General features: G+C 36.1%; 1 long non-coding RNA gene across 1 annotated transcript; it reads right to left on the bottom strand.

The window, feature by feature from the left end:
• Positions 1 to 2,931: 2,931 nt before the first annotated feature.
• LOC109120661 (uncharacterized) lies at positions 2,932 to 15,936 on the bottom strand. Its single transcript, XR_002028124.3, has 4 exons — positions 15,555 to 15,936; positions 14,772 to 14,820; positions 14,486 to 14,687; positions 2,932 to 3,297 (listed from the first exon to the last, which is right to left on the bottom strand). It is a non-coding gene; the product is annotated as an uncharacterized lncRNA (long non-coding RNA).
• Positions 15,937 to 16,373: the final 437 nt, after the last annotated feature.

Genomic DNA, 16,373 nt, shown 5'->3' with positions numbered 1-16,373 from the left:
AGTTGAGAAGGTATTAGCATCTTGTAGTAGCTTGGAAGCTTTAGGTTAAGTTTGTTTAGGGTACTTTTCTCTCCTTATGCTGCAATTGTCTAAATTTGCCAGTCAAGAATTATCATCTTAGAGATCTTGGTTTTGAACCACTGTTTGTCTGGCTTTTGTTCCTTTTTCCTCTGAAGTGTCTTGTAGCTATTTTGAGTGTTTTTTTGACGAATATACATAAATTTAGTTCCATATAAGCTGGTTTTTCTCCCTGGAAGTGATGGGAAGTTGGAAGATAATAAGATCGGTTGTTCTGGAGTATGTGAAGAAGTTCCTGGCATTGACGCTCGAAATTTGTTTTGATGTTGTTCTCGTCATATTTTAATGTTTCGATGTATTCAAATATCTATTTCGGATTATTGTTATTGCTTCTTGTTATTTTGTGGGTGTGTGTTCGACTACATTTTAGTGTTCAAGTCTCGTACTAGCTAATGTGCTTTCTCCTACGAGATAGTAATTTGATCACCTTGCAGTTTATGGAGAATGAGTGTTCTATTAGGCAGCGATGTCACTAGTTGAGTTTTAGCTATTGAGTAAAAACTAAATCTTCTCAAAATTATTGTCTCCTCTCACATATATGAAGTGCAGTTACTGAACATAGGTGGTATACAAGGTAATATTATAACAAGCATAGGTTGTGAAGAAGCTTTCTATTTTGGGTTGTTATGATGAGTTGGATATCTCTTTCTCTGGCTTATCTCAAATTATTGTCTCCTCTCACATGTATGAAATGCAGTTACTGAATATAGGTGGTGTTTAAAAAGTATAGGCGTGAAACTATTTTTATTTTGGATTGTATGATGAGTTGGATATCTTTTTTCTTGGCTTATCTCACATGCTTATTTTGGTCTCTTGCAGTTTATGGATGATGAGTGTTCTGTTAGGCAGCAATGTCGCTAGTTGAGTTTTAGCTATTGAGTAGAAACTAAATCTTCTCAAAATTATTGTCTCCTCTCACATGTACGAAGTGCAGTTACTGAACATAGGTGGTCTACAAGTTAATATTATAACAAGTATAGGTTGTGAAGAAGATTTCTATTTTGGGTTGTTATGATGAGTTGGATATCTCTTTCTTTGGCTTATCTCAAATTATTGCCTCCTCTCACATGTACAAAATGCAGTAACTGAATATAGGTGGTGTTTAAAAAGTATGTGCGTTAAGCTATTTTTATTTTGGATTGTATGATGAGTTGGATATCTTTTTCCTTGGCTTTTCTCACATGCTTATTTGGTCTCTTGCAGTTTATGGAGGATGAGTGTTCTGTTAGGCAGCGATGTCGCTAGTTGAGTTTTAGCTATTGAGTAAAAACTAAATCTTCTCAAAATTATTGTCTCCTCTCACATGTACGAAGTACAGTTACTGAACATAGGTGGTCTACAAGGTAATATTATAACAAGTATAGGTTGTGAAGAAGATTTTTATTTTGGGTTGTTATGATGAGTTGGATATCTCTTTCTTTGGCTTATCTCAAATTATTGTCTCCTCTCACATGTACGAAATGCAGATACTGAATATAGGTGGTGTTTAAAAATTATAGGAGTGAAGCAGTTTTTATTTTGGATTGTATGATGAGTTGGGTATCTTTTTTCTTGGCTTATCTCACATGCTTGTTTGGTCTCTTTTGATTTGGGATTGGTATATGTGGATTATTAATCTTGGATGTGATAAGCTTGAGTTTAGGGAAAAATAGTTGAGTCTCAAATCTTCACTAATGGAAGTTTCACTCTATGAAGAATCTTGAAACTTAATGTTGTGGTCTCATTTGTAGATGTGATAGTAGGGAAGAACCAAGGTTCCATGCTTGTAGTGATGGAGTTGGTGTACTCCTAAACTGGACAATCTGCTTTCTGGATATTATGATATGAATTCTGGATTTTGACGAATGCGATTTCTTCACGGTATGAGAAAAGATAGAATTTATATTCACGTAGTCTCAAACGCTCTTCCCATTGCACAAAGCCTTACACAATCTCATAAAAAAACTAGGGACCATTTGGAGCTTTGCATCTCTGAAGTAGTAGTATCTTGTCATTGGAATCATGTTTTTCACTAGACAGGGCCCAAAAAGTTGTCTATCACGTGACATCATATATGTTATAATAACATTATGTTTGTCGAAGCATAACCATCTCAAAAGCAAGCTGTGGGAATTCTCCAATATTCTCTACACATCCATCCAACAAAAAAGAAATGGCAGCAAAGAACATATGTAGCTGGAAGACCAAAAGTAGAGCAGTACTTCATGAAGATATAGATCCACAAGCTGAGAACTTATGAAGCGACTATAACCATAATAAGGAGAGAACTCTTCAGTTGATCATTGAAGATCAAAGTCCCTGGAATAAAATTTTCATGGCACCAGAACACAATACGCACTTGTAAGAAAATACTATCTTAGTCAAAAAGCCATCCATACAAAAATAGTTTTGATAGAGAAAAGGGACCTATAAGGAAAGAAAACTGAATCGAAAACCCCAATACTCATAAAAGACTCACTAAAGAAACCTCAACAAGAACGGATACATGGTTGCTTCATGAAAAGAATGATCCACTGCCCTGGGTTCAATGGCTGCAAGAATTAAAAGAAAGGAACAATAAAGTTCAAATCTCACGAACCCCAAAACCACCCATTAATAACTAAATAATCCATGGACAAGACAAGAAACGCCCTTATGTCAAAGCCTGAAAATTCAAATTGCAGTGCAAGCACCAAAGACAAAAAGGTGACAGAGAATCACATGTTGATTACAACCAAGTTTTGAAACTTCCAAATCTGAGTGTCCATTACAGTACCGCAACCATATGGCTATACATCTATCCAACCAAAACAAACTATCATGACAATGAAAAAATATTGGAAGACGAGATAAAAAGTAGCTAGAAGAACAAAGTAAAGATGTAATCTACATCATTATTAAAAGGTCTAGCATTGGCCGAGTACTTCTTCAGGTGTCCACACAAAAGACCTCATTATCACCATGCACCTCACAACTTGGATCATCGAAGAGCATATGCTTCTTAAATAAGAACTTTATGGCAGCAGAGAAAATACAACACTGTGTAAAAAATAATATCCTAATTGATAAACTCCCATACAATAGTAATTTTGACAAAGATAAGAGGAGCCACAAGGGACGAAAATTTAACTAAAAATTATCGATACCCATATAAGGTTGAAATAGAAAGGACTCAACTAATGTGGACAAACAAGATCGCTCCATGAAAAGAAGAATCCACTGCTCTGTAATGCCAAATAGCTGCAAACAAAGGAATGAAGGAAAGAATTAATTACTTGCAAAGATGACGAAACCCACTAGAAAATGCAAGACAATGATTGAAAAAAAACCCTCGTAGAGCCTGATAGTATCCACATTGTGGTGCAACCACAAAACTGGCAAAGAATCAAGATTGAGAAACCCCATTATATCTCTCCTACTAATATTCAGATTGTAGTGCCAGCAAAGAAATGGCAGGGAAACATCTTGCACAAGAACGGACACTGGCATCAACCTACAAAATTTTCCAAATCTAACCCTCGAGTGTCATCATTCCAACAAACAAAATCAAGATCGGGTGATACAAATAACAGAAGAAGAGAACGGACCCACTTAATGGGGCTGTAAAAAGATATAGGATTGAGTTTTGATTACTTATCAGGTGTCAATAAGTCCACATACCCATCAACCAACCAGGGCATCTCGGAATCTCATCAATTGGATCACCGAAGAACACAAGCATTCAATTAACAAACTAAAAGCAGCAGCAGAATACAACACACACTAGTGCAAGAAAAACTAATTTAACTAAGGATTTTCATATAACATCAATTTTTGACAAAGATAGGAAGCCACTACAATTGGGGAAGACAATTAAAATATGAATGACAGAACTCATAAAACATGAACTAGAAGAACCTCAACACAAATGTCCAAACAAAATCCCTCCACGAAAAGGATAATTAACTGCTCAGCTAGACCCGCAAAGAAATGAGGTTGCAAGGACAGAAAGAAGAGAAAAATAAAGTGCAAAGCTAATAAAACCCTTATAACCTAATAAATCATTGGAGGTGCAAGAGATATTGAAAAAACTCATTAGTCGAAGTCGTGCAATATCTCTCTTGGAATGCAAGCACCAAAAAGACAAAGAAAAAGGTGCACAGGAATGCATACCGGATACAAGCATTCGAATTTACCAAAACTAATCCTCTATTAATATCACCATGTGGTCTACACATATATTCACCAACAAACAAGATCAAGCAAGTGTAATAACCAAGAGAAAACAGAAGAAGAGAGAAAACAAGTAGTTAGCACACAAAAGCCAAAGGATCACTTTACGGCACTATCAGAGATCCAAAATTGACTTCGATTACTTATACAGTGCCCATAACACCACAAGATATAACAGAATTATCAAAGAACATTCGCAACTGAACCATCAACTAATACAGGCAGCGGGAACGCTTTATGCACACAAATGAAGAGAAATAGTTGAGAACTTCCATAAGCTGTTATGACAAAACTTCGAGAGACTACCTAAAGTCAAAAACCTGGGTACTCCTGCATATTTCCCAAGAGGAACACCAAAACAAGACACCTACTCCTGTAGAATAACTTGCACCTAGATGCACATCCATGTATTGTTGATAGCTAAGAATAACATTCAGTGATGACCAAACAAAATAATTGAGCAAGGAGAAACATGATAGGCATCAATATTAGCATTAAGGATTGAAGTCTAGATATCAAATCCAAACTGACAGCTCCTCTCTATGGTTATGACAAGAGATGACAATGGGACTCGTTCATCTCAAGATCCAAATTCCCACTTCTACTCATATTTTGATTCAACAAAAGGAAATTGCTAGGTGTTAGAGTAGTAAATAGGGTGATAAGATAATGTACACAACTCATGATTTCTCACAACAAAAACCTCAGAATATTGCAAAACCAGGAAGCAATACTCGATTTCGCAAAACTGCATTCAGAACGGACCTTACCAACTTCCAGTTTCTAAAATAAAAAAAGTGGAAGTCAATCAAAGGTACATCAAGAAATTGGGAACAAAATAAATAAATGCATAGGAAAGATACCCATAATTGTTCTCCCATCATTATTAGCCATACATGATCAACCAAAAAACAATAGCGAATCAAAAGATCCAAAATTGAGTAGTTGTTAAGTGTCCACAAGATCATAACCATCAACAAATAAGCATCTCATCAGCTTGGATAATTGAAAAAATAAGCATCTAAACGGAATTCCAAAAATGACGATAGAATATCACACACACTAATTGAAAAAAATAGTTGCAAATCTCAGTACTCATACAAGCCTAAACCATGGAAACCTCGACATAAATTGGACAAACAAAGCCTCTCCATCAAAAGAATATTTTACTGCTCTTTAATACTCAATGGCTGCAAGAACAAAAAAAAAGGGTACAATCAAGTTCAAAACTGACAGAACCCTTACCACCTAAGAAATCAGTAAGAGATGTCCTATATACAATATTAAAGACCCCTTTTTTGTTGAAGCCATGACCAATATATCCAGATTACATAGCAAGAACCAAAAAGACCAAGAGGGTACAGAGATACTATACTGGACATTAACCATTGAAATCTCCAAATGTTTAACTTCTAATTACCGCCACGATATAGTTTGACCTGTCGTCACATACGAAATAACGGACAATAAAATTTAGGAATCCTTTTTTGACCGCATCCATTGCAGGAAAGGAATAATGTGTAACTTTGAATTGTAAATTATGTCCTATATAGTCTACATGGAAGGAAACAACATATGTAGTTAGACGACCAGAAGTGGAGCAGGACTTAATGACGTTGTCAAAAAGTAATATCCAATATTGACCGAGTACTTACTGGCAAACTTCATTGCAGCAGAACACAACACACACCGGTGAAAAATATTATCTTAGTTAAGAAACTGTCAGTCTTTCATACATCAATAATTTTGACAGAGGAAGAGGATCCATACGGTAAGAAAAGTGGAATCGAATATCATAGTACTCACAAAAGACTTAACTAAAGAAACCTCAACACAAATGGACAACACAACCGCTTCATGAAAAGAACAATTCACTTCCTTGTAGGCAATGGCTGCAAGAACAGAAAGAAGGGAACAGTTAAGTGCAAATCTGACAAACCCCAAACCACCCAAATGATGAATAGATATGCCATAGACGAGACTGAAAATCCCCTTTTGTCAAAGCCCAGACGATATCAAGATTGTAGTGCAAGAACCAAAAAGTCCAAAAGGTGGCTGAGGATCGCATGTTGGTTAACCAAGCTTTAAAATTTCCAAACTTGAACATCCATAACAGTATCACCATACGGTCTACACATCCATCAAACAAAAAAAAACTAGTGTGATAACAGGAAAAAACGGAAGAAGAGAAAACAAGTAAGTAGCTAAGAACAAAATAAACAAAGTATTTTACGCCGCGATCGAAAGATTTACAATTGGTTGAGTACTTATCAGTTGTATATAGCCATAACAGACTTCATCTCACTATAAGAGACATCATCAATTGGATCATCCAAGACATATACATCTGGACTTAGAACTTCATGGCAGTAGAATACAATACACAGGTGAAAAACCATTTTCTCTTTCTGATTACCGATAGAGTCTTTTTAACAATATTTCACTTGAGTTGCGCAAGACTCCTATCATATATATGAATCACGCTTTGATGTCCTAATTGAGAAACTTCCACATGAATAGTTTTAAAAAGACAAAACGGTCATTAGGGAAAAAGACTAAATTGAAAATTATCATACTCATAAAAGAGTGAACAAAAAAAAACCTCAACAACGCCATATGGACAAATAAGGGTACTCCATCAGAAAAAATCAACTGCTTTGTGAGACCAATGGTTGCGTGCAAAGGAGTGAAGCGAAGAGTTACAAAACCCATTTATGAGGCTTTAAAGAGATCCAAATTGAGATCTTGTCAGGTGTCCATAAGGCCATGACCATCAACCATCTAGAGTCTCACAATTGCACAATTGAAGGGAAGGAGCATCTGGACAGAAAACAAAAATGACAGTAGAATATGACACACTAGTGAAAAATAAAAACTATTTTAGATAAAAATCCAAGTACTCATAAAAGCCTAAACTAAGGCAACCTCAATATATATGGACAGACTAAGCCGCTCCATGAAAAAAATAATTCACTGCTCTATAAGACCCAATGGATGCACGCACAAAAAAAAGGTACAACAAAAACATGAAACCCACACCACCTAAGAAATCACTAGAGATGAGATTTAGACAAGAAATAAAACCCTTCTTTGTTGAAGCCCTAAGCAATACATCCAAATTGTAGTGCAAGAACCAAAAAGACCAAGAGCGTACATCATCTCAACCATTGAAATCAACCTCTACTATACATCATCTCAACCATAGAAATCAACCTCTAATATTTTCACCATATAGTCTACACATCCATCCAACAAAAAAATGGCAGTAAAAAATATATGTAGCAAGAGGACCAGAAGTAGAGCAACACTTTATGGATAGATAAATCCACATACCAAGTACCTATCAAGCGACAATAACCATAATGGAGGTCATCAGTTGGATCATTGAAGAACAAAGTGTCTGATTAAAATCTTCATTGCAACAAAACATAATACACACTTGTAACAAAATATTATCTTAGTCCAGAAAAACATCCATATAACAATAGTTTCGACAGAGAAAACGGATCCATAAGGAAAGAAAATTGAATCAAAAATCTTAATATTCATAAAAGACTCTACTAAAGAAACCTCAACACAAACAGATAAAACACGACCGCTTCATAAAAAGAACAATACTGCTTTGTGGTTCAACGGCTGCAGGAATTGAAAGAAAGGAACAGTTAAGTGTAAATATGACAAACCCCAAAACCACCCATGTAATCACTAAATATGCCACAGACAAGACAAAAAAAGCCCTTGTGTCAAAGCCTGGAAATCCAAATTTGCAATGCAAGCACCATTGTCCAAAAGGTGACAGAGGATCACATGTTGGTGATAACTGACCTTTGAAATCTCCAAATCTGAATGTCCATAACAGTATCACCATATGGCTACACATCTATCCAACCAAAAAAAAAACTAGCGTGATAATGAAAAAAATGGAAGCACAGAAGATAAGGAGATAGAAGATCAAAAGTAAACATAAGTACTTCAAGTAATTGTCTCTATCAGAAGATCTAGAATTGGCGGAGTACTTATTTAGGTTTCCACAGCCATTAAAGACCCCATCACAATAGGAAACCTCATCACTCGGATCATTGAAGAACATATGCGTCTGGACTAAGAACTTCATGGCAACAGCAAAATGCAACACACTGGTCAAAATAACATACTAATTGAGAAACTTCCATACAACAGTAATTTTGACACAGATAAGAGGAGCCATGATGGAAGAAAACTCAATTTAAAATTTTTGATACTATAAAAGACTGAACTAAAAAGGCCTCAACTCATATAAGACAAGCAAGGTCACTCCATCGAAAGAAGAGTCCACTATTTTGTACGATTCAATGGCTGCAACATGAGGAATGAAGGCGAGAGTTACGTGCAAACCTGACGAAACCCAGTAGAAAATGTAATACAGGGTTGAAGAAGTCCTCTCAAAGCCTGATAATACTCGGATCCCGATGCAAGCACAAAAATGGCAAAGAATTATGATTGAGAAACCCCTGTATCTTGCCTTATCATATTCAGATTCCAGTGCCAGCACTAAAATGGCAGAGAAACAGCCTGCCCATTCTAGGGCATTAGGAATCAACCTTCAGAATTTCCAAATCTATTCCTTTAAATTGGAATCGATCCAACAAATAAAATCAAGTTGGGGTGACACAACAAACAAGAAGCAAGAAGATAAGCAGCAAGATATACCAATATAGACAGACCCTCTTGATGAGGATGTCGAGATCAAGGATTTAGGTTGGATCAAGTTTTGATTACTTATCACCTATCGATTAGACCATGTACCCATCAAACACCATTAGTTGGCGAACACCACAAGCATTCGAACAAAAAACAGCAAGAAAAACTATTAAGCTGGGAACTTCCACATAGCCGCAATTTTTGACAAAGAGAAGAGGGACCACTATAATTAGGGAAGAAAACTTAAATGAGAATCTCAATGCTCACAAAAATTGAACTAAAGAAAACCTAAACTCAAATCAAATAAAATCTCAATACATATGTCCAAACAAATCCCTCCATGACAAGAACAATCCACTACTCGATTAGACCCAACAACAAGCACAGAAAGAAGGGCATAGTTCAGTGCAAAGCTGACAAAACTCTTCATCACCTAGGAAATTACTCGAGATGCAAGAGTCAATTGAAAAACCCCATCTTTAGTCTAAGCCTGACAATCTCTATCTTGGAGTGCAAGCACCAAAAAAACAAAGAAACAGGTGCACCGGAACGCATACTTGATACAAGCATTTGAAGTCTCCAAAACTAATCCTCCATTTATGTCAACACATGGTTTGCGCACATATTCACCAACAAAGAAAAAGCAAGGAGGCGTGATAACCAAGGGAAAATAGATGTAAATTAATAGATAAGTAGCTAAGACACAAAAGGCAAAGGAGCATTTCACCATACTATCTAGGATCCAAAACTAGACTTTTGACTACTTATCTGTCACAAAAGTTGTTGTGACCGTTAACAAATGAAGTTTAGATTATGATATTTAAGTACATTAGGTATTTCAGTTGTTAATTTTAGTATTTACTTTCCTAGTCCTTAACAATAGTTATTTTATTACTTTCTAGTCCTAAATTCTGTTTTGGATTGAGGACAGCTATCGTACTATTGTACTGATCCTAAAGGATTATATATCCTTGTATTACTTTGAGGAAGATAATCAGAAAATTATTGAAACTTCTTTCTCCTTCTTTCCTTTTCTCGTACTTCTTATTCTTAGTCTTAGTAACAAGAATCACCTCTTGTTACAATGCTATCAGAGCCCCATGTTCCTTCAACACTTTCTGTAATGGCGTCGCCTTCAGAGCTGCAAAGCTTGCAAGACGATATCCTCATGGTGCGCAGTAAACTATCAGTTTTTAAGAGGATGTGGGCAAATGTTTTGAAACCCTCGAACTGAATCAATCACAGTTTCAGGTTCAGTTGGGTGAGATTTATGAGACGAACAAGAAGCTTGAGTACATCATTTAGAATATGGCATTGCAGAACAGCCCGAACTCTTCCCTCACCACCCCACCTTATTTGACTCCACGAGCAACACCAACAGCGACCCATGAAACTCGGGTCCAAGTGGAGACTTGCCAAACTTTGACCGGAAAATTACCAATCGTAAGTTCTTCACCTGAAATGGTAGGTTCTCAACCTTCATTTACCCCATATATTTTTAAAGTGGGTCGGGGTTTCTCTTTTCCTCCAGCTCTAATTTTCTCGAGTCCTCCCTTATTCAGGAATTCCATGTATTCCTCATCCCCTACTATACTTCCCACCCCCGATTATGCATATAGCGTCTACACCCCAGCCCAGGACACTTAAACCAAAAATTAATTTCCCTAAATTTGATGGTTGTAATCCCAGAAGTTGGCTCAGAAAGTTTGAAAAGTTTTTTGAATTGTACAACATTTCAGAACATGAAAAACATTGTTATGCTTCTGTACATTTGGGGAATCGAGTGGATATGTGGTTTGATAGTTACATTGTCAATCATAGAGGGAGGATGAAATGGAAGAGATTCTGCATGGAATTGTGTAGAAGGTTTGGGAATAGAAGACCCCAAGATATCGTAGATGAATTTAATAAACTGATGCAAGTGGGGACTGTGGATCAGTATCAAGACAAGTTTGAAGATCTTACCAGTTATATGACTGTTATTAATCCACTCTTGAATAAAACTCATTATGTAGCTAGTTTTAACAGTGGCCTTAGACCTGAATTAAAGCCATTGTGAAGTTAGCTAACCCTACCACAGTGTTAGATGCTTATGAAATATCCAAATTATATGAAAATCATTCAAGGCCCTAATTCCCTTTGTCCCTAATAAACTGCCTCAAACCACAAACCAAAGAGCCTTAGCCATCTCATATCCTAGAAATCCTTAAAACCCTCCAAATAGACCAGTTGTGGGAATCCACAATCATCAACAACCATTGAGAATAACCTATCCAAACCATAAAACACAAGGTTGAGCTCCTCTCAAACCAAATACTCTACCACAACACCTTGGGGCATTAAGGGATAGCAGGGGCTTTGTTACAATTGGAAAGAGAAATATCATCCGTGTCATCAGCGCAAACAAAGAGCATTACATGCTATGGAAGTTGAGGAGATGGAAGGAGAAGGAGATCAACTTGCAGAGGTTGTAGATGTCCCTAAGACACTAGAGGAAGAAGCAAAAGAACAAGCTGAAGTGTCTCTTAATGTCTTGGTGGGCTTGAGTTCTGCCAATAGCAATGTGTCTACCATTAAAATCATAGACCATACCAGGAAACTACCTATTGTAATTTTAATATATAGTGTATCTACCCATTCCTTTATTGATCCCCACATTGTGAAAATATTAACGTTACCAGTAGAACCCCTGAGGAAGCCTCTGAGGATATTAGTAGCTAATGGTGAGCTAATGAGCTGTCAATTCATGAGTCCTTCTTTTGGCTGGAAAATGCAAGATGAACAGTTAAATTTTCATCTCAAACTAATGAAAGTTGGGAGGCTGTGACATGATCTTAGGAATGGACTTGATAGATATGGTGGCACCACTCATTTTGCATATCAGACCCCATAGCCTAAGCTTCATAACTGATGGAAGAATCATATCTTTGTATGGGGTTACTGAGGAGTCTGAAGTTACTGCAGTAGACACTGAAACACTTAAGAGAATGATACACTCTGGTACTTGTGAGGTAGTATCTAAGTTAGCTATGATACAAGAAGAGAAGGCGACAAAAGAGAAATAAGTGTTGCATCCCAGAATCAGCAAATTACTTGAACAACATGTAAGTATTTTCCAGGAGCCTAAGTAAATTATCCCCAAGAAGAACTTGTGATCATATTATCAATCTAGTTCTAGGTGCTTAGCCTTTTTATCTAACATCCTACATGTACTCATATGATCAAAAGAATGCTATTGAGTATTATATGCTTAAGGCTAGCACTCTTGTACCAAGCCATTCACCTTTTGCTTCCCCTGCTCTATTGTTTACAAAAAAGGATTATACATTGAGATTATGTGTTGATTACAGGAGATTAAACAACTTAACTATAAAGAATATGTACCTGATTCCCAGGATTGATGATTTTTTAGATGAATTGTTTGGGGCACTGGGTTTTCAAAGATTGATCTTAGAGCGAGGTATAATAATAATGAGGAGTGGTGAATAATACAAGACTGCATTCAGAACTAACCATGGCCTATGGGAGTTCAGAGTTATGCCATTTGGATTGACTAATGCTCCGTCCACATTTCAGTCCTTAATGAATGTGGTGTTCAAAGACCAGCTGAGAAAGTTTATATTGGTATTCTTTGATGATATAATAATATATAGTAAGAACATGGAAGAGCACATACGTCATCTAAAGGTTGTGTTGAGGCTACTAAAGGCAAATAATATCTTTGCTAAGCTCAGCAAATGTGATTTTGGACAGCCTCGGGTAGAATACTTGGGACATATCATCTCTAGAAATAGTGTAAGTACTGATCACTCAAAGATTTCTGCTATGATTGACTGGACACGACCCAAAACTATTAAAGAACTGAGAGGTTTTCTAGGGTTAACAGGATACTACAGGAAGTTCATCAGGCGGTATACACAACTGAATAAGCCTTTAACAAATTTACTAAAGAAAGGAGAATCTAAATGGAATACGGAAGCTGAAAGAGCATTTTATCAATTAAAATTAGCTATGTCTAACGCTCCAGTGTTAGCACTTTCTGACTTCAGTAAACCATTCATATTAAAGGTGGATGCATGCAACACTGGAGTTGGAGCTATACAGATGCAGGATAAGAGACCCTTGGCATTCATGAGTCAATCCTTGAGCAAAAAACATCAAGGACTATCTACTAATGAAAAGGAACTAATTGCTCTTCTACAAGTTGTAGACAAATGGAGACATTACCTTCTTCCTCACCACTTCATTATTAAAACTGACCATTTTAGTTTGAAGTTTCTATAAGAGCAAAACATAACAACATCATTGCAGCACAAAGGCTTAACCAAGTTGATGGGGTTAAGCTTTGAAATTCACTACAAGAAAGGAGTTATGAATGTAGTGGCTGATGCTTTGTCAAGGAAGGTAGATCACCAGACTGAAATTACATCTCAGCAGTGCGTACTAATATCTCAATTGAAACCCAAATGGATTGAAGAGATACTACATAGTTATGAAGGGGATCAAGAAGTAGTAACTGCAATCACAACTTTAAGTACTAATGCAGGGAATGATCCAGACAATTCCATACAACAAGGAATACTGAGAAATAAAAGAAGGTATGGATAGGGAATAATGGAGTCTTGAGACAACAGTTGGTTTCCACAATACACAACTCTATGTTGGGAGGACATTCTAGAGTTTGGGCAACCTATCAGAGGCTAAAGGCAATCTTCTATTCGCCTACTATGATTGAGCAGGTGAAAGTGGTGGTTCAAGAATGTGACATTTGCCAGAGGTACAAGGATGAACAAGTATTTTATCCGGGGTTATTACAACCCCTTCCAGTACTTGAGGGAATGTGGGAACACATACCAATGGACTTCGTAGAAGTCCAAAATCAGAAGGGCAAGAACCTATTCTGGTAATAGTTGACAGGTATAACAAGTATGCTTATTTTATGTCTCTATCTCATCCTTATATTGCATCTCAAGTAGCTAGAGTGTTTATGGATATCATTTATAAGCTACATGGTTTACCTAAGATTATTGTATCAGATAGAGACAACATTTTCTTGAGCAATTTCTGGAAGGAAATTTTTAAGAACCTGAAAGTTCAACTACTTTACACTTCTGCTTACAATCCACAAACTGATGGGCAGACTGAAAGATTGAACAGGTGTCTAGAAAATTACCTAAGGTGTCTGACGGGACATATACCAAAGGATTGGAACAAATGGCTTTCATTAGCTGAGTATTGGTACAATAGCAACTACCATTCATCACTAAAAAAGACTTCCTTCAAAGTAGTCTATGGTTATGACCCTCCACAACTTTCATTCGAGTTAATAGCACAGTCTAAAGTAGATGATATTAATCAATTATTCAAAGAGAGGTAGATTATGGCTAAAGTGTAAAAGGAAAATTTGGCAAAGGCACAAAACAGAATGAAAATGAATACTGATAAGAAAAGAACGGAGAGGGAATTTGAAGAAGGGAACTGGGTGATTTTGAAACTACAACCATATAGACAAGCTTCAATAGCTACAAGAAATAACCTCTAGTTAGCTTCAAAATTCTATGGACCCTATCAGATCGTCAGAAAGATTGGATTGGTGGCCTATTAGCTGAGGTTACCCCCGACAGCAAAAATACATCCTGTGTTCCACATTTCACAACTTAAGAAGAAAGTTGGGAAACAAACAATTCCATCCATAGACCCTCCTCTTTGCTCATATAATGGCAAACCATTGGTTGAACCTGTAGCAGTGTTAGACAGGAGAATGAGCAAGAGAGGAAACAAGGCGGCAACATACATCTTGGTGCAATGGGCGAACCTTTTACCTGAAGAAGCCACCTAGGATGATTTTCAATTTATCAAGTCCCAATTTCCCTATTTTAAAGAAGCGTAAAAGCAATGTTAATCTTTGAGGGGAATGGATGAAATCTAAGAATGGCATCCGGTGATAATCAAACCAAATAAGTTGAGCAAGGAGAAACATGATTAGCATGTAAATTAGCATTAAAGATGGATGTCAAGATATCAAATCCAAACTGATAGGTCCACTATATGGTTGTTGTTGTAAATACAAGAAAAGATGATGGGACTGATTCATCCCAAGATCAACTTCTACTCATATTCTGATTCAACAAAAGGAAAATGCTAGATTTCATAATAGTAAATAGGAAACAGACAATTTCTCACAACAAAAACCTCAGATTTCCCAAAACTTGATTCCCTAAAACTAAATCTAGAATGGCTACCAGCTTCCAATTTCTATAAATACATTGGGAATCAATCAGAAAATAAATGCACTGCACAGGTACCGATAATAATTCTCCCCATATCTGATCAAAAAAACACCAATAACGAATAAAAAACAGAATTAATTGGAACGCCTAAAACCCCTAATATTTGTCATCCCGTATTAACTTGTCTACAGAGATGATCAATGATCAAAGAGTTGCAAATCATAACCCACAACACAAAACTAAGAGAAGACATCAGAATCATACAAATCTAAAACATATATTGATCAACAATAATTACCTATATATCTTGATCAAATTTCAAAGAAAGAACACCAAATCATCATAGAAAATAAAGATATGTAAACCAATACAAACCTTCATGGAAAAATTGGATGCCTGTCAAAGTCAATTTATAGGGTATGAAGCACGGCTATTATTAAGCGATGAGGATAACAAATTACGCGGATGTGTTTGGATCAAGAATAATTCGAAGGCAGTGGTTTTGGGTTGGTGTAGTTATCTATTAATTTAATCAAATACTATTTCTTTATTGATATTACAAAAAATAATTAAATCAATGGGCGTATTTGTGTATTGTTAATTAGCTACTTGTGTATTCTTTCTTAGACCATCTCCAACTCACCTCTATTTTACTCTCCATTCTTTATATTTGGAGAGTAAAATAGAGAATGAACACTATAATTCACCTGAGAAAATTAAGAAGAAAGTGTCAAATAAGTCTTGTTTTTGTTTTTGGTTACAGATTGATCAAGAACTTGTCAAATCTTCTTTAAAATGTAATTAACTAATTTTTGGACCAAATTAACATTTTCAAAATTTTCTAATCTTTTATAAAATACAAACTTTTATTATTCAAACCAAATCATTTAAAAGAAAAAAGTCTTTTCATCTTCCTTCCTCTCTTCTCTCTCTTCTTTTGTTCCTCCCTTGGACGATTGTTCATCTTCTTCCTTAGAAATTCAGAAATCCATCGTTACTCTTCCTATGCAGTTGTTACTCTTGTTCTCTAGTCCTCCATTACTCTCTCATCTTTCTAAACTGTAATCGTGTTCGTATAGAAATTGGTAAGTTATTTATTTGAAATACTTTACAATTTTTGATGTTTTTTCTTGGATTAATGAATAATAAAATGTTTTGTAAGTATAAAAAATGAATAGTCGACTAAATGATGTG

The sequence above is a fragment of the Solanum lycopersicum genome, chromosome 7, assembly GCF_036512215.1.
Source record: "Solanum lycopersicum chromosome 7, SLM_r2.1".
In the NCBI taxonomy this organism is placed as follows: domain Eukaryota; kingdom Viridiplantae; phylum Streptophyta; class Magnoliopsida; order Solanales; family Solanaceae; genus Solanum; species Solanum lycopersicum.
The sequence above is the reverse complement of the archived record's forward strand: the minus strand, read 5'-3'. Positions and strand labels throughout refer to the sequence as shown.